The 15832-nt window shown below is 37.7% G+C and overlaps 1 protein-coding gene across 1 annotated transcript in view; it reads right to left on the bottom strand.

The window, feature by feature from the left end:
* LOC121426622 (integrin beta-1-A-like) overlaps positions 1 to 5792 on the bottom strand; it is a 100332-nt gene extending 94540 nt beyond the window's left edge. Inside the window, exon 1 of the mRNA XM_041622981.1 lies at positions 5353 to 5792. The gene's annotated coding sequence lies outside the window, so the exon portion shown is untranslated. The remainder of the gene's footprint in view (positions 1 to 5352) is intronic.
* Positions 5793 to 15832: the final 10040 nt, after the last annotated feature.

Raw genomic sequence — 15832 nt, 5'->3', positions numbered from 1 at the left:
CCTTTTTTGATGTTCCCTTTTTCATTGCAGCATCAATTTTCTTGATATTTACTATTTTTATGGCTGCTGAATAGCGAAAAAAATCACAAAATTGGCGAGCGATTTGCTCTCATGTGGTTTGGATCTCTCTCGCAACTTCAAAAACAAGCAAAGTCCGATATTGCCGTAACTGCAGGAAAGAAAAAAATTCTGATTTGGTTTTCTATTGGAAATTTGAAGATACCATCATAAATTAGCAAGAAAATAAAGTTTGCAAACTCGGGGAAGATCCGGGGAAGATCACAGATTTCTTCATTTTTAGTGCATTTTCGGGGACCCCGCTTCCTGAATCTGAACTAATCTGTCGCCTGCTTTGGAAATATGGCGCAGAAAAATCAATTTTGATGATGTAAATTTGTATTTCGGCGGGTTTTTTGGTGAGTGATAGCACCTGTACTTCGATGTGTGTAACGGTGATTGACTGTGCTTGTTGTGACTCTGTTGGGTAATGCATGACTTGTGTGCTGGGATGTTATTGTTATTGACTGTGCTGGCGCAACATGTGAATTTGTGAAATCAATTGAGTTTTCTAACGTCAGCAGGCAGTGCATTGAATATTAAAAAAAAATTATTTCAACTTGGTTATTCTTTATCAAGATTGAAAATAATTAATGGGATTCCAAGAAGTGCCAATTCTGTTCAAATTTGATAATCTTTATTCTTCCTTGAGCTATTCAATTTGATGGAAAATTGTAAAAATTAGTAAGTAAATATATCTAACACAGTTACAAACATGAAATAATAAATATTATGTGAACAATTATCAATTAATTCAATCATCATTTAACATTTGCTATCAATTAAAAAATGAATAAAAATTGAACAGTATAAAACAACATGTTAATGAATTTACAAGTAGCTGGAAAACTGCTATGCGAAACCATGCCCAGAACTATTAAAAAAGAGATTGGCTCTGGAAAACTAAACATGGCTCCATGGTAATAAAAATGACACCACCCCCATGCATTTTTTACCTTTACAATATATATATATTAATATAGAATGTTTAAATCATTTACTTGACATGAACGTTTTGTTTTACAATACAGTACCGGTATACATCAGTATAAATACATCGATAGATTTTTATTGCATAATACATTTTCCATAGATTTTCTAATCAATTGTATATATATATATATATATATATATATATATATATATACATTTCTATTCATTTATTATTAATATTGAGCATGCATCGATCACATATTTCGAGCTTGACATGGCCTGACAACCATTTGAATAAAAAATAGCAAAAAAATTGTAAATAGTAAGGACCTCCCTCATCACTAATTGTCAAAAATGGGCCGAGAAAATGCCTCCTTGTTTTTAAAAAAAATAGTAAGATAGCAAATAGTAAGGACCTCCCTCATCACCGCTCTCAAAAAACCCGGACGATCAACTACTTTCTTTTTTTACTTGGCCTAAAATAGGTTTGGGCTATAAGATAGACATGTAGATCGAGATAAGAGAGAGAGGGGGCGGATGGCGAGACGTACAAACTGACAGAGAGAGAGTGCCCTACCCTCCTCCCGGTTCACCTTATCCTCACAATGCCCTTGAACCCCCCCCCCCCCAGGCAGCTTCCACAAGGCAACGTGTTTCAATAAAATACTACGAAGGGCGGTCTGATGATCGTGAGAATGGATCCTCTGTGTTCAGATCGTTTATGATCCTTCCTGGCTTCCGTAGCTCGAGGTGGAATGACTTACAAAAACACTCGTTAGAAGAACATGAAAGACTTTCTGTCAATATTTAGGTCAATGATACATTTTAAGGGGTAGATCAAGAGAAAGATGACGTTTAAGATGCAGATAAATGATTTCGTATTACCAGTCGGGGTAAATATGGACCTATTACGAATACATGTAGGTCCATGATATAATCAATCCCGTTCTTCTCCTTGGAATTGTAGATTATCCCCTAAGACATTACCCAAATATTAAGTATCAACCATTTCATGGCGTGATACATGTAAATGTATAGATTAAACGAGACTCGTAATGACGTTAATCAAGACTCTACTTTCTTTATAAACAGTCGATGATGATGATGATGACAATGATGATAGTGGTGATAATGATGATGATGATGTTTATGATGATGATGATTATGATGATGATGATGGTGATGATGGTAATGATGGTGATGATGGTGATGATAGTGATGATGATGATGAGGGTGATGATGATGATATTGATGATGATGATGACCATGGTGATGATGATGATGACCATGATGATGATGATGATGATGATGATGATGATGATGTTGGTGGTGGTATTGGTGGTGGTGGTGGTGGTGGTGGTGCAGATGAAGATGATGACGGTGGTGGTGGAAATGATGATGCTGATGAGGATGATGATGTTGATGATGATGATGATGGTAATAGCAATCGAGGTGCCAAGGAAAGCTAAATGGTGAACATCCGGAAGGATTCAACATAGGATACCTATAAATCAGCAAATGGAGTCAATTATGTCCCCTCGTATACTGAGAAATTAACAGGCATACGCAGAAAGCGAAAACCACGGATACTACAAGAATTGGTAATTACTAGTAGGCCTAATTACTAGTGGCCTATGCATTCATGGTGAAACCAGTTCACGAGTGAAAATCATTATTATTTGTTCTACTTCTACAATTCTCCAGGGCCAGAATGAATGTCTCCATTTCCGTGGACAAAATTAGAAACAAAACTAGGACATGAATCGATGACCAGTGTTTGCCATGCTTTTCAATGCCACTCCTGTCTCCAAATGAAATTGGCAAACATTGATTATTATAGGCTAATATTGGGAGTGTACATGTAGCACCGCCGATTCGCCCCCCCCCCCTCCTCCCTAAATGTCATTTCATAATTTCGTTGCTTTATGTAAAGAGAAACGTCAAAATAAAAGGGAAGACAAAATTATAAAGGGAAAATGTTCTAGGCCTCCTGGGTAGGAAAATATGGATTGAAGGGAGAGGAGTAAAGTGCCCCACCCTCCCCTTCATTCATGTTATAAATAAACCAAACCATTCTAAATGGTTTTAGTCTTAAATACTAATAACTCTAATCCATAAATGATAAATCGTCATTTTAATTATAGGCCCTATATCATCATTAAAGGAGTGACGACTTCATCTCCAAAACACCAGACGGTGAATTCCCCAAATAAGGAGAAACATGAAAAAAACATACCAGCCAATCTTCGCTAGACAATATGTCTTATCGTTCAGTTTAATGAGAGATAATTTTCAAACGGTTCTGATCGGTACTCATACCGCTTCAGCAGCTGTGGTGAAAAGTTTCTGAATGCAGGCCCCGAACACCCCCTCCCAGAGGGTCAACGTTCCCTTACCACGATATCCTTATCCATAAGACACCAGGTAGGGGTTTCAATTATATTTACTTTTTTGTACATATAGGCCTATAGGTCCCGACCTAGGTAAAGGCCACATGATATCCATGATCTCCATGATATACCGGAAGCGCTTGATCTGCGCGCTCTATTAGATTACGTTGATTGACGCGGTGGCCAATTAGAAGAGAAAAAACAGTACGGTAGAGCTAGAACAAAAATCAAAGAGAGTGATGAATGATGGGATAGTATGGTATCCTTGAAAGTTTAGGACCTATAGATTTAATTTGAAGCCAACGCAGAATGCAAGGTTTATGTATACAACAGATACCAACCACGCTAATAAGGCAAATTAAAGGTTAAAGAGAAATTCCAGTAGTTGCAGTAAACACTGATTTCATGAGAAAGTCTGTAAAACAAGGCTTAATTGTCAGTATATCATCGAGGATCTAGATATGGTACAGTTAAATTAACTGAACTTTGTGAAATCTTGAAATCTACGCTGAAAAATGTTCACATCGAAGATCCCCAACACAGATAAGCGCACGTGGGACAATGTATAATTATTGCTAAGGGCGTCGGGCCCGACGCCCTACCCGAATCCCGTGCTTATTTGCTGATTTCTCAGCAATTACACAATTTCTTCCAGAATCCTTTGGCACATGCGTTTTATTTATACAAACAGACACTTTAGTGGTCATTTCATTGGATTCTGTACGAACTCATTTTGATATCGTTACCAAAACTAGCATTTACCTTTAAAACGATATATCTCTTGATGAAAAGAATTAAGAGAGCATCCACAAAACAAAACCAAACAAAATAAAGCAGAAATCGTCCAGAAAGACAATGATCATTGGCATGCCATATGCCAATCATGCCAATGGTCAATGTCGTGTAAACAATCCCAATTTTAATTTTTATACTTTTCTCTTTTTTTAATAATATGGTGCAAATGCAACTATTTTTTCCCCTCAAAATCTCGTATACATGCAGTTTCGCGATGTGCTCTTTCCTTTAAGTTTCAGACATGTTTTAGTCTCCCTTTATGCATACGTAGAGAAATGTGTGCACAGCTTATTGCAAGATCTTGAACCCACCATTTACAAAATACCCGTATATCTTGAACCGATAAAAATGGGACAAAAAGAGGTAGATATAGTGCTTGAAAGCTGTCTAAATACGGCTCTGTCTAAATACGGTTGCATTGAACAGACTGATCCGGGGGCGGTACGAAATTAAAGTTCACTGAAGCATATTACCGCTGTATTGTACTGCATATGACAGTTATGTACTATCATTGCTGTATCTATTCAGAAAAAATGAGGGATATTGACATAAGATTTAATATAATACCAAACTGGAAAAACTAATAACGGCCGATATGAAATCATGATTGGTTTGGGTACTGTCATAATCAACATGCAGGCCATGCAGGTACGACAAACAAACAGACAGACATCCTGCAATATACATGTAGGTCTACCGATTTTAAGTCCAATAGCGAGACATCCTAATGCAACAAAATACATGATCTTGGTAATAGATTTCCCAGTTTTTTTAGGCATATTGTTTCATTATCTTTTGTAACACTAATGCATGTAATACATTGATAGCCATGGCTATGGCAGCGAATAAACCAAACCATGGAATTATCATGGTAATAAACTTTCTCACTCCCTTTCCCCATAACTATACACCCCCTTCCCTTTCACCATCCCTCCCCCTCTCTCTTTCTCTCTCTCTCTTTTTCACTCTCACACAAACACAACCACTTTGCTCCGCCTCTGGTATCCCCTCTCCGGCTCCCAGTGTCACTCTATACCGGTATACAATCCTAGTATTAACCGTTCTGTTTCTCAGTTAACCAAATATTTAGTACCGGGGAATTAGCTCTATTTTGTACTCATGAACAGAAATCAAACATCCATAAACAACAGATCAGGCTTAAAATACACAATCTTACCTAAATATGAGATTTTATCCCGACGCAATTAACAGAAAGGCGGTATCCTAAATGTTCCTAGCTGCTTGAACTGAGTCAGATACGAAGACTTCAAAACATCTAGGTGTGTATTTCCTGATAAATGATCCCAATTTCCAGTGTAAGAATAGACAGAGAACATCCATGCAAAAACATCAAAACAGGTTTCAAGTTATCCCTTGGCCTTTCGGTCTCCTGAAATTAAATCCGAACTTGCAGGTAGCATACGTGTGGGAAATATTATATACCCAATCTCCGTGATCGCAAGCAAACATGAGATACAGTTGTTATTATTATCATTGCAGTGCAATGGGGAATGGCAAAATAGTATATACCACCGTTCGGGAGCTGTGGAAGTCGGCGACAATAGTGATTACGATGCACGGGAAGTTTCGCTGCGTGCAGTCCTCATTTTGATGCAACCCACTCGCGCGCGACTGCAAAAACGATAAAAATCCCTCGGAGCGTGTGTGCGTTCCCCCGCGCTGCTGCAATTAGTCCTGATTACACAGACCTGTACGCACGCTCTGGTGCTTTCTGTTCAAGGGGCGTTCGCCATTGCCTTGACAATGAAAGTCACTTTTGGTAGCAGAATTGAGAATGAATTTCGTCTCGTCAGACGCCACCCTCCCTCCCCACCACCTATCTTTCTCAAACCAAAGAAATGGTGTGTTAGTAGGTCCATGCTCAAACCAAAGAAATGGAAAATGATACGGTGAGGACGAAGTCTGAAGTTTTTAATGGGAATGAAAATGCGTTTGGACGGCGTCAGGGTAACTTGATAGGGGTCAGGATACTACACCCTTATCTATTTACAATCCCCCTTCTTCTCTCTTCCACTTTCTATCCTCCACCCCTTCATACCGTTTCCCCATTTCTTAAAAAAAACACACTCATTTGGGTTGTCGCCCCTAGCTGCCTATAGTGTCGCCACTTAATAGGAGAGTGTAGCCATGTTAGGCTACTGAACACAAGCTGAATTGAATAGGCAACCAGCCACCCCAAAACAACAATAAGCCGCCCAAAATTGTTTTATATATTTTTATTGAGTTTGAACAAGCACATTTTATAGTTTAAAATGACATATAACTTGTCAAAATTAATCAACAATAGCCTACAAGAGTACTTGATTCAATGTAGAAGATACTATAAGCGACAGCTTCATAGAAAAGAAAAAAAACAATGTTTGAAGTTCAAGGTTCACTCTTGTAAGCATGAGAGTGCACCATATGCAAATTGAATGAAACTTCCAAGCAGTCTTCAAAAACTTGTGTCAAATAGACTCTTGTATTTTGTTTTTTACAAATAGGCTAACCTTTCATATTGAAGAACAAATCACTATTTTTCCTATTTACAAACAACCTTCCCAGTCGACTTATTGTTGGGTTTTAGCGTGGCTGGAACACAAACTTATTAAGTAAACAACATTAATCAATGAATCAGACTTGGATATAAAACCAATAGAATTATGGATGATTGGGGGGAAATGTTTACAGATCTTTGCACAACACGGATGGCATTCAAGATTAAAAATAAGATGAACAATAACTATGCCACGCATAATATTTTTCTGTATTCCATCATAATCATGATATGAATAATTTTTTTGTAGATTTATTTTGATTGTATGAAAACTCTTTCTACCAAGTCTAAACGGGGACCAAAAACGTCGATGCCCACATATTACTTTTTATTCTATACAAATCGGCGGAAATCCGACTTAAGAATGAACAAGTCACGGCTTTGGATTAGGACTGGTGAGGTAATACATGTAATAATGTTCAATTGTTTGTTGGATTCCCCCCTTGTAGCATTCTCTCTTCAACTGTTTTGTCTGTTTCAAACCAAATTCATATTTGCGAGGCGTCACATTTTCTGCAACGCATCTATAATATAATAAGTTGAGCATAATAATACGCAAAAGTTCTGTCAGACCATGGTCAAACATAAAGCAACAATGTCAAATTATAATTCTTGATACTGAAAAGCACCCCCCCCCCCCCGCTCAAGGAAAATAACCATAATCATAATCATTTTCTCATCGGAAGCAAGCAGTTCATTCTGAAGGCCATTTTGAAATGGCCCTGTATTCGCCTGAAACATTTCCTCTCCTATTAGAAGCCATCAATCATACTTCTATTCGTCTACACTTGATCATCTCACCTTACCATCCAGTGCAGACCATGTTCCCGGCCTTGCAACACACAGATCGATAATTCTGACATATTAGTTTTTCGATTTTCCGAGAGGTTTCATCGATTTTTGTCCCTCTATTTCTGCGTTGCATCATCCACGTGTATGACGTCACAATGAATGTATCACACTAGAGTGAGAAGGCGTGCACTGATTTGTCCGTCATTATGGATCCTTGCTCTCATCAGGACCAATATGAAGAGTGATCAGAGCTACCTATTTTTAAACTGACGATTAAAACACACACAAATATGAATAGGAATGCTACAGTTAACAGGGGCCGCAGAACGGATTTCAAAGTGTGTGTGGGGGGGGGGGGGCTGACCATGCAAAAAATTCACAATCATAATGGTCATTTTTACGTTTTTGTATCACCTGACGGCTGAAGTCCCCCCCCCCCCCCTACCCCCGAAACCCCGCTTCCGCGTCCCCTGGTTAAGGAAGTGAAGAGCCGTTCATACATGATTGTCATCTAACGACCAACACAATAAATACAGTCTTGACAAAGATTAAATAATATGAGAATTTACATCGATTCGCGATTCGAACATTACAAGCAAACCAATTATTTTCATTGATTGATTTTCGTTTGAATTTGAATCTTGCCATTAACCAATTTAGCGCCCTCTCGCGATTAATCAAATAACCTTTTTACGCGATATTTTGTTATTTTATTCCATAAACATGTATATTCTCTCTCAGCGTTGTGCATGTTGGGTAAAACGTTTTAGAGTGTACTGGGGGCCCAATGCATCGTACATTGGAAGGCGCCATGAATGAGAAAAATGTACATCATCTTTTCCAGATGGACCTATCAGCAAATAGCTCTAAAAATAACCTCTTATTATCAACAGCCCCTATGCCTACAGCTGTTTACTTCGATGCATAGCCCGTCTGTTTCCCCCAGTGCGTGCTTAGCTTAAATATGACAAATGCTTCCGAAAAGTTATTTTTTTCATTATATCGTGAAAATGTAATTAATATTAATCTAAAAGCACATAGTTACTTAAAGGAGAAGTTCACCCTGACAAAAGGTTTATTGTAAAAATAGCAGAAAAAAATATTGACGAAAGTTTGAGAAAAATCCATCAAAGAATAAACAAGTTATTAGAATTTTAATTATTTGATTCGTGACGTCATATGTGAGCAACATTCCTAATAGCGAATGGTAAAAAAATCAATGAAATGTAATTTCCTCAGAAAATTGAATATATACCTTTTGCATATGTAATAGACCGATCATTTCACACCCCGAAAAGAAAACAAAAATAAGTCTTCGGGAACCATAAAAAAATGAAATTCTTGCATTTTAAATTGCAGTTGCTCGTTTATGACGTCACAAATCCGAAACTTAGAGTTCTAATAACTTTCTTAATTTCAACGGATTTTCCTCAAACCTTCAACATTATTTTTTAAAATTATTTTTTCTGCTTTTTTCACAACAAACTTTCCTTCAGGGTAAAGTTCCCCTTTAAATCATACTTACCCTCATACGCAGACATGTAAATACCTTGCCATCACGAGATGTGGGAGGGGTGGTATTTTTGGCAACCATGTCCAATTTTAATTTTCAACCGATCGGGTAATGAAAAAATTGGGGGGGGGGGTGAAATAAATATGAATAACAAATAAGAAAGTATACCATGCCTAGTCCCATTTCTGCATGTTATGTGACACTTTTCTTGTTTATGATATTATCAAGATTTTGGGGACAAATATTTAATGACTTCAAATCGCAAAAATCATACGCGGCAATTGGATTAGAGCATATTATGAATGAAAGTTAAACTATTTAGGCGCAACGTAATATCTAATCATGATGACGATTTCATTAATTACTGGTACATATTCCAAGTATAATTTCATTTTTTCTCTTACCATGGACCTAGCTCATTATGAACCCGGAATATGTTCTCAGGATAGAAAAATAAAAGTGATACTCAGACATGATCAAACACAAATATGAACATTGAATAAAAACATCCAATCATTGTCATTTTAGGATTCAGGACGTGAAACACATTTGTCTGCTTTTATCTCATCTAAAATCAATTTCGCGATGAACACTTGTTTTATCTTCACATCAAACGCACTCTACCGGAGTATTACCTTCTGCTTTAGAAAGACCTGTATCATGAACTTTGGGTTATGGAAGCTGAAAATGTCAAGCTTATTACTCCTTACATCTGTGCTCGTATTACCAAATCACCAATATAATCCCGACTGGTCTTGTTTATTTCCCAATGCAATTCCCCGGCAGATACTAAATTGGCAACACGCGATGAACATTATAAATATATTCTGATTTCAGGGTTTTTTTTATTTCCACTCGACTGCGGGTTGTTATATTTGGCCCCTGGATCTATTGGGAACATGAAGGTGGAATGAAGCACACGAACGCATCAAAATTTATGACATTTCTAGGATGAGCTGATAATGGGGGAATTTATGACGGGGAATATCATTCTGAATAAAAATCTGTTGCAGAATATGTATATCCCTCAAGGGAAATGATACGACGAATGGACTTAGTTAGAATACGATGTTTGCGAGGGAGGCTTGATGCAAAATAGCTTTCATTTGACAGGGCCGCGGCTTGCGTTTCGATGGCTTTCTCTGAATGTATTATTTTGTCTCAAGATGTATGGCATTTCAAATGTTTATGGATACATCCTTTGGCATGTTCATTTGGTGGCATAATGAGCCAAAACAGTTGAAGGGGCCCAAACATGGCGTATGAGGCAAAATGTATGAAAACACTGCGAGCGAGCGAAAATTGTGATATTTTACAAAATGAAAATCTAATGTTGTAATTATTATCTCCACATACTATTAGATTTAGATTTATTCATTTTCCGTTCACAAAGCACAACAAAATCAAACAATACATAGTCAAATTTAAAATACAACATCAATCGAAATAAGGTATAAACAATGAGAACTAATGCAAACCAAAGTAACTTTGACTATGATAACTATATAAAACAGAACGGAGGGGCTTGCCAAGAAAAGCGAAGCTTGTATGGGAGGCAAGCCCCCGTTTATTTAGAGAATATCTTCATAATATCTAATCCTATTCCCTTTGGTCGCTGAACTCTTGTGGGTTCAAGTGCCCTAATCTACAGGCTACGCCAGATTGGCCTATGTAGAATGTAAGCCATGTTGGTGAATGAAATGTAGAAATGCATATTTGGAATGTCCCATGATGCTTGAAGATTATATGGCAAATATCATTCGCATTTATTGTTCAATATGCATGATATTCCGCCCATTCACTGAATCATGTACTAATAGATTGCATGGAACCTTTAGGCTCTGTTTTACCGGCGTCTATTTCTATCTGCGTGTTCAACTCCTTGCAAGGATTCATTGAAGACATGGGAGATTCCTCTCTGTTTCCTCTCTTACCTCCTCTCTTAATTTCTTCCTTTTTTTCTCTATCTCTCCCAGACCATATCTACATGTATATTTTTCTTTCTCTGACCCCACTCCATCTCTCCATCTATCAGTCAATTTCCATCTACCCCCCCCCCCCCTTCGTCCACTTCAGCATTCTTTCATTCTCTCGGCTTCTCCCGCCTCTCTACATCTATGTCTATGTCACATTCTTTTCTCTCCCTCTTTCTCTTTTATGTTACATTACTACCATTTCTATCACCCTTTCCTTTCTTTTTTTTTTTTGGGGGGGGGCACGATTTTAAAAATGTCATTTCGCCATGCTTCATCACAATATTAGATTCATTGCCCTTCAACCAAGAAAAAAAATCAGACACATCGATAAAATCGTCTGCCTCTCGTTATGCATGTTATGATAATGTCCGTCGACACAATGGTTGAACGCTAGCTGCTTCATTCGAAATGTGAAAACGTTATTTTCATTTCACTCTAAAGCTGCATAGGCCCGTCATAGCAAAATCGATGTGAATGATTGTAAAAAAACGGCAAATCTGAAATATATTAAGAATACGATAAACATAAAGCTAGCATTTTCCCAGGGCATGGTCATAATAACACAGAGCGATTAATCAATGAAAGTGCCCTCTTACCCCCGTGAACATAGTATCGAAACACCTTGTACCTCCTTGTGAAATATTCAACCCGCATGAAATATTGATGATTTTTACGCGGTTGGAGGGATGCCTGAATTATGGATAATTGTCATTCAGGAGGGACATGTAGTTCATGCGTCGAGGGGCCATTTCTCATCATGATGGGGGTCAGGTAGCGATCAATTCTGCATCTATTCGTGTTTCTTTATACATGTTATAGGGAAGGCCTCATATTAACATGAATATTGGGCCAAATGGCAAACACCAAGCATGTGCTAGATAAAAAAGAAGCTGTCAAATTGGTGAAAGGTGGGTCACGTGATTCACTTTTCAAATAGTAATACAAACTGATATCCATTTTTTTCGAATTTCTCAACAAACTCAAGTTAGAAACTGGTCGAGAATCGATTGAACAATAGGATTGTCATCATTTCCTGGCATATGCGCAAAATTAAAGTGTGTTCACTCCATCACTGTATACTATCTTTGATAAAAGTTTGTTGAACTGTGCACTATCTTACACATAAGCGTAAACAGGCGCACAATTTGAGCTCTTGTGCATGACTGAAGAAAGTATGCATGCGATAAAAGTAAAAAAATAAATGAAAAAACAAAAAGGGATGCGTTCTCAATTATGAAGTACATTTTAAAGCAATCTTCTCCTTGTCTCAAATTAGTCATACTGTATGGTAAGATAGTAACGCATAGTTTTCAAACTAAAATACAATGTTTACTTTATCTACCATCTGGCTTTTACTCGTCACTCACCATCTTCACCAGCTAATTATTATGAGTCTCTACGCTCATCCGATAATCGTCATCACCATCTAATAAGTACTAATTGTCTGGCGTGTTGGAAAGAAAAATAATTCGACAGGCTCATGTTGCGCATACTTTTGGACCACGAATGTTCTTGAACAACACGAAATTAATAAGCTTTTGCATCCGAGCTAGCTAATTGAAACGTATTGCATTGATTACCATGACTGTTCTATGTAATCGTATCACCTATCTTGATTTGCCTCGCTCATGTTGCTGTAGAACGTGTTACAATTTTATCTGGTTATACATACGAATGATCAAAGATACAGGACGGTAAATGGAACAGTTTTGTGCGAAGATATGGCCAGAAATATGGAATTCCCGATGAATCTTGATGAGGAAAAACAGAACCTTCCTGGAAGCTATGTAGATTTGAGTCATAGAAATTGAATGTTCAAGAGGGAAGGAGCCCGATGAATTTTCATAAGGTAAACCTTGCGTGGTAGCCTAGAGCACCAACGTGTCATCATGATACATAAAAGATGTAAGTGACTGAAATGAGTCTGGTTACCCAGAGGCCATGTTGGGTGAAGGAACCGATTGGACGGGGGCGGCAGAGGGGCGGTTGGAGAGGTGGGTTTACCCCTATAGGTGAAACACCACGCCAATACATAGTGGAGTGAGAACGATTTATTCTAAATATGTTTTTTATTATTATGTAATGCCATCGTTTACAGACAAACTCCTTAGCAATTAAACAAATTTTCCTTCTTTTTCCCATTAATCTGGACTAGTAGTAGTTGAAGTGGCAAACTGTCAATTCGTCTACTGCCAACTCGTCCACTCACCAGGAACCGATTGGACGGGGGCGGCAGAGGGGCGGTTGGAGAGGTGGGTTTACCCCTATAGGTGAAACACCACGCCAATACATAGTGGAGTAAGAACGATTTATTCTAAATATGTTTTTTATTATTATGTGATGCCATCGTTTACAGACAAACTCCTTAGCAATTGAACAAATTTTCCTTCTTTTTCCCATTAATCTGGACTAGTAGTAGTTGAAGTGGCAAACTGTCAATTCGTCTACTGCCAACTCGTCCACTCACCACATGGTCTACCTTCGTTTAATCTAATGACATTGCTTCAATCAACATTTCGTCTAAAAATCATTTGGTAAAAAAAATCACTTAGTCTAATCACGAGTTCATTTATGATCATTTCGTCTCATAACCAGTTAGTCTAATATTCATTTTATTTTCATTAATTTCGCCCGATTAACACTTAGTCCAATTAGATCAAATGGTATTTGGACTAAATGGCTATTGGACCAACTCGTTATCAGACGAAATGGCAATTACACCATGTGGATAGTGGACGCACTGTTGATAGACCAAGTGATAGAAGACGAGTTGGTAATTGGCCGAATTGACATTAGACCAACTGAATTTAAACCGTTGTAGTAGCAGTGGTAGTAGTAGTAGTATTAGTAATAGTAGCAGCAGCAGCAGCAGCGTGGATATGCAAAAGTTCGATGGATACATGGAAGTGGTAGAAGAAATTGAAACAGTGGGAGTAAAGCAGCAACGGCAGCAGCATTGTCTAGAACAGCTTTATATATTTTCCCTGCAATTTGTCCAGGAATGGTGGTCACAGCAGCATTAAAGGAAACCAAAACACAAGAAGAGAAGCAATCTTATTGGAAAGAGTAAAATGAGAGGAACAATTTAAAACAAGTTTCATAAAAATCGGTTATGAAATAAGCAAGTTATGGGAGTTTGAAAAATCTTGTTGTATTTTCTATGGGGATCCTCAAATTGGCAAACGTGCTTCAAAATGGCTGATTTTGTGGACAACTCTCCATTTGTTTTGTACACTTATTTTTAGATTTTCGTCATTATCTTTCAAATTGCATCTTGCCTCCTTCTGAGCACAGCATATATCATGGGGACATATCATTCACACCACATATGTCAAGGTCAGGAGGAGATAATGTAAAATATGTACAAATAATGGGGAAAATCTGAAAATTTGTGTACAAAACAAATGGAGAGTTGTCCACAAAAAAGTCATTTTGAAGCACGTTTGCCAATTTGAGGATCCCCATAAAAAGTACAACAAGACTTTTTAAACGTCCATAACTTGCTTATTTCAAAACTGATTTTGATGTAACTTTTTTTTAGATTGTTCCTCTCATTTTACTCTTTCCAATAAGATTGCTTCTCTTCTTGGGTTTTGATTTCCTTTAACATGCTTCTCCAAACTTTCGTATCCGTTAGTAGCTCCACTGTCGTACGTCAACATTTAAACAGCTGAGTGTACACAAATTAAATATATCATGACTCCTTTTCTCTTTATATATCCACCTGAAAATGAGGACTGGATTTACGATCTACGCAGCAGTTCGCGAGCCACCCACTTCTCCAATTGACATTAATGTCATTTCCATTTTCGTTCTGATGGTAATTCCAGAAGGCTGCTTGCTGGATTTTATTTGACCCGCAGAAGGAAGGCTGCCATAAGTTGTCGTTAGGATCCCATCTAAAAATGAAGGAGTTGTGATAGCATATGCCAGTCTGCGAGAGATGGCGCCATATATGGCTTGTAATAGGCAGGAGACTACATCATATCGATATATTTTGCCCGACCTTTATCCCATATGCGAGAAAGTTGTCAAGTTCAGTTTGTACTGCCAGTAAATAACAGTCAGGTTTTTTTATATTTTCACTAGAATAGAATAAATGAGATAAATGTGAGACATACAGCACAGTCAGTACTAGCCATTTTTGTTAGAGGAAAATAGGGTCTTGATATAAAAGAGTTGATTCATGTCACTCAATTCAACTTTTGATCCAATACAAATTGGCTATTCTGTGACGTAATCAAGCCTTCCCTCTGATGTTCTGATGGTGGCATATGGCACTGTGTATTTTATTTTATATACTTGCAGATGGATTATTTGTAATTGCATGAATCATATAATGGATAGAAAATTTCACTCTAAAGAAGATTGAGAAAGGGAAAGCTTGTACCCCCCCCCATCATTGACATTGGCCTGATAGATAGGTGAAGTGTAATCTCTAGTTTGATTATTTTGATTTTGCATGAGAGGCGGGGTGTGTGTGTGTGTGTGTGAGGGTGTGTATGTGTGAGTGGATATTTACATGTATGTAATAGGATGGTTGTATGTGTGTGTATTCGATTATGTGTCTGCGCGCGAAGGCAATGCTATTTGTGCGGAACCCTTTGACAGTCTCGCTCCATGCAAGATCCCAGAGAACGCCCATTGACATGATTGATCACTCGGATTTTTTTTTGTTTTCTATTTTAAACAAGTGCACACCTAGTTACCAATAATGCATATAGCATTTCCGTTTATTTGAAAGCAGGATAAAAGAGCATCGTAGATTATTGTGGTGTCACACCTTGGCGTTTTAGACAGCGTATGCCCGACGTATCAA

The sequence above is a fragment of the Lytechinus variegatus genome, chromosome 13 (genome assembly GCF_018143015.1).
Source record: "Lytechinus variegatus isolate NC3 chromosome 13, Lvar_3.0, whole genome shotgun sequence".
NCBI classification, from domain to species: Eukaryota; Metazoa; Echinodermata; class Echinoidea; order Temnopleuroida; family Toxopneustidae; genus Lytechinus; species Lytechinus variegatus.
The sequence above is the reverse complement of the archived record's forward strand: the minus strand, read 5'-3'. Positions and strand labels throughout refer to the sequence as shown.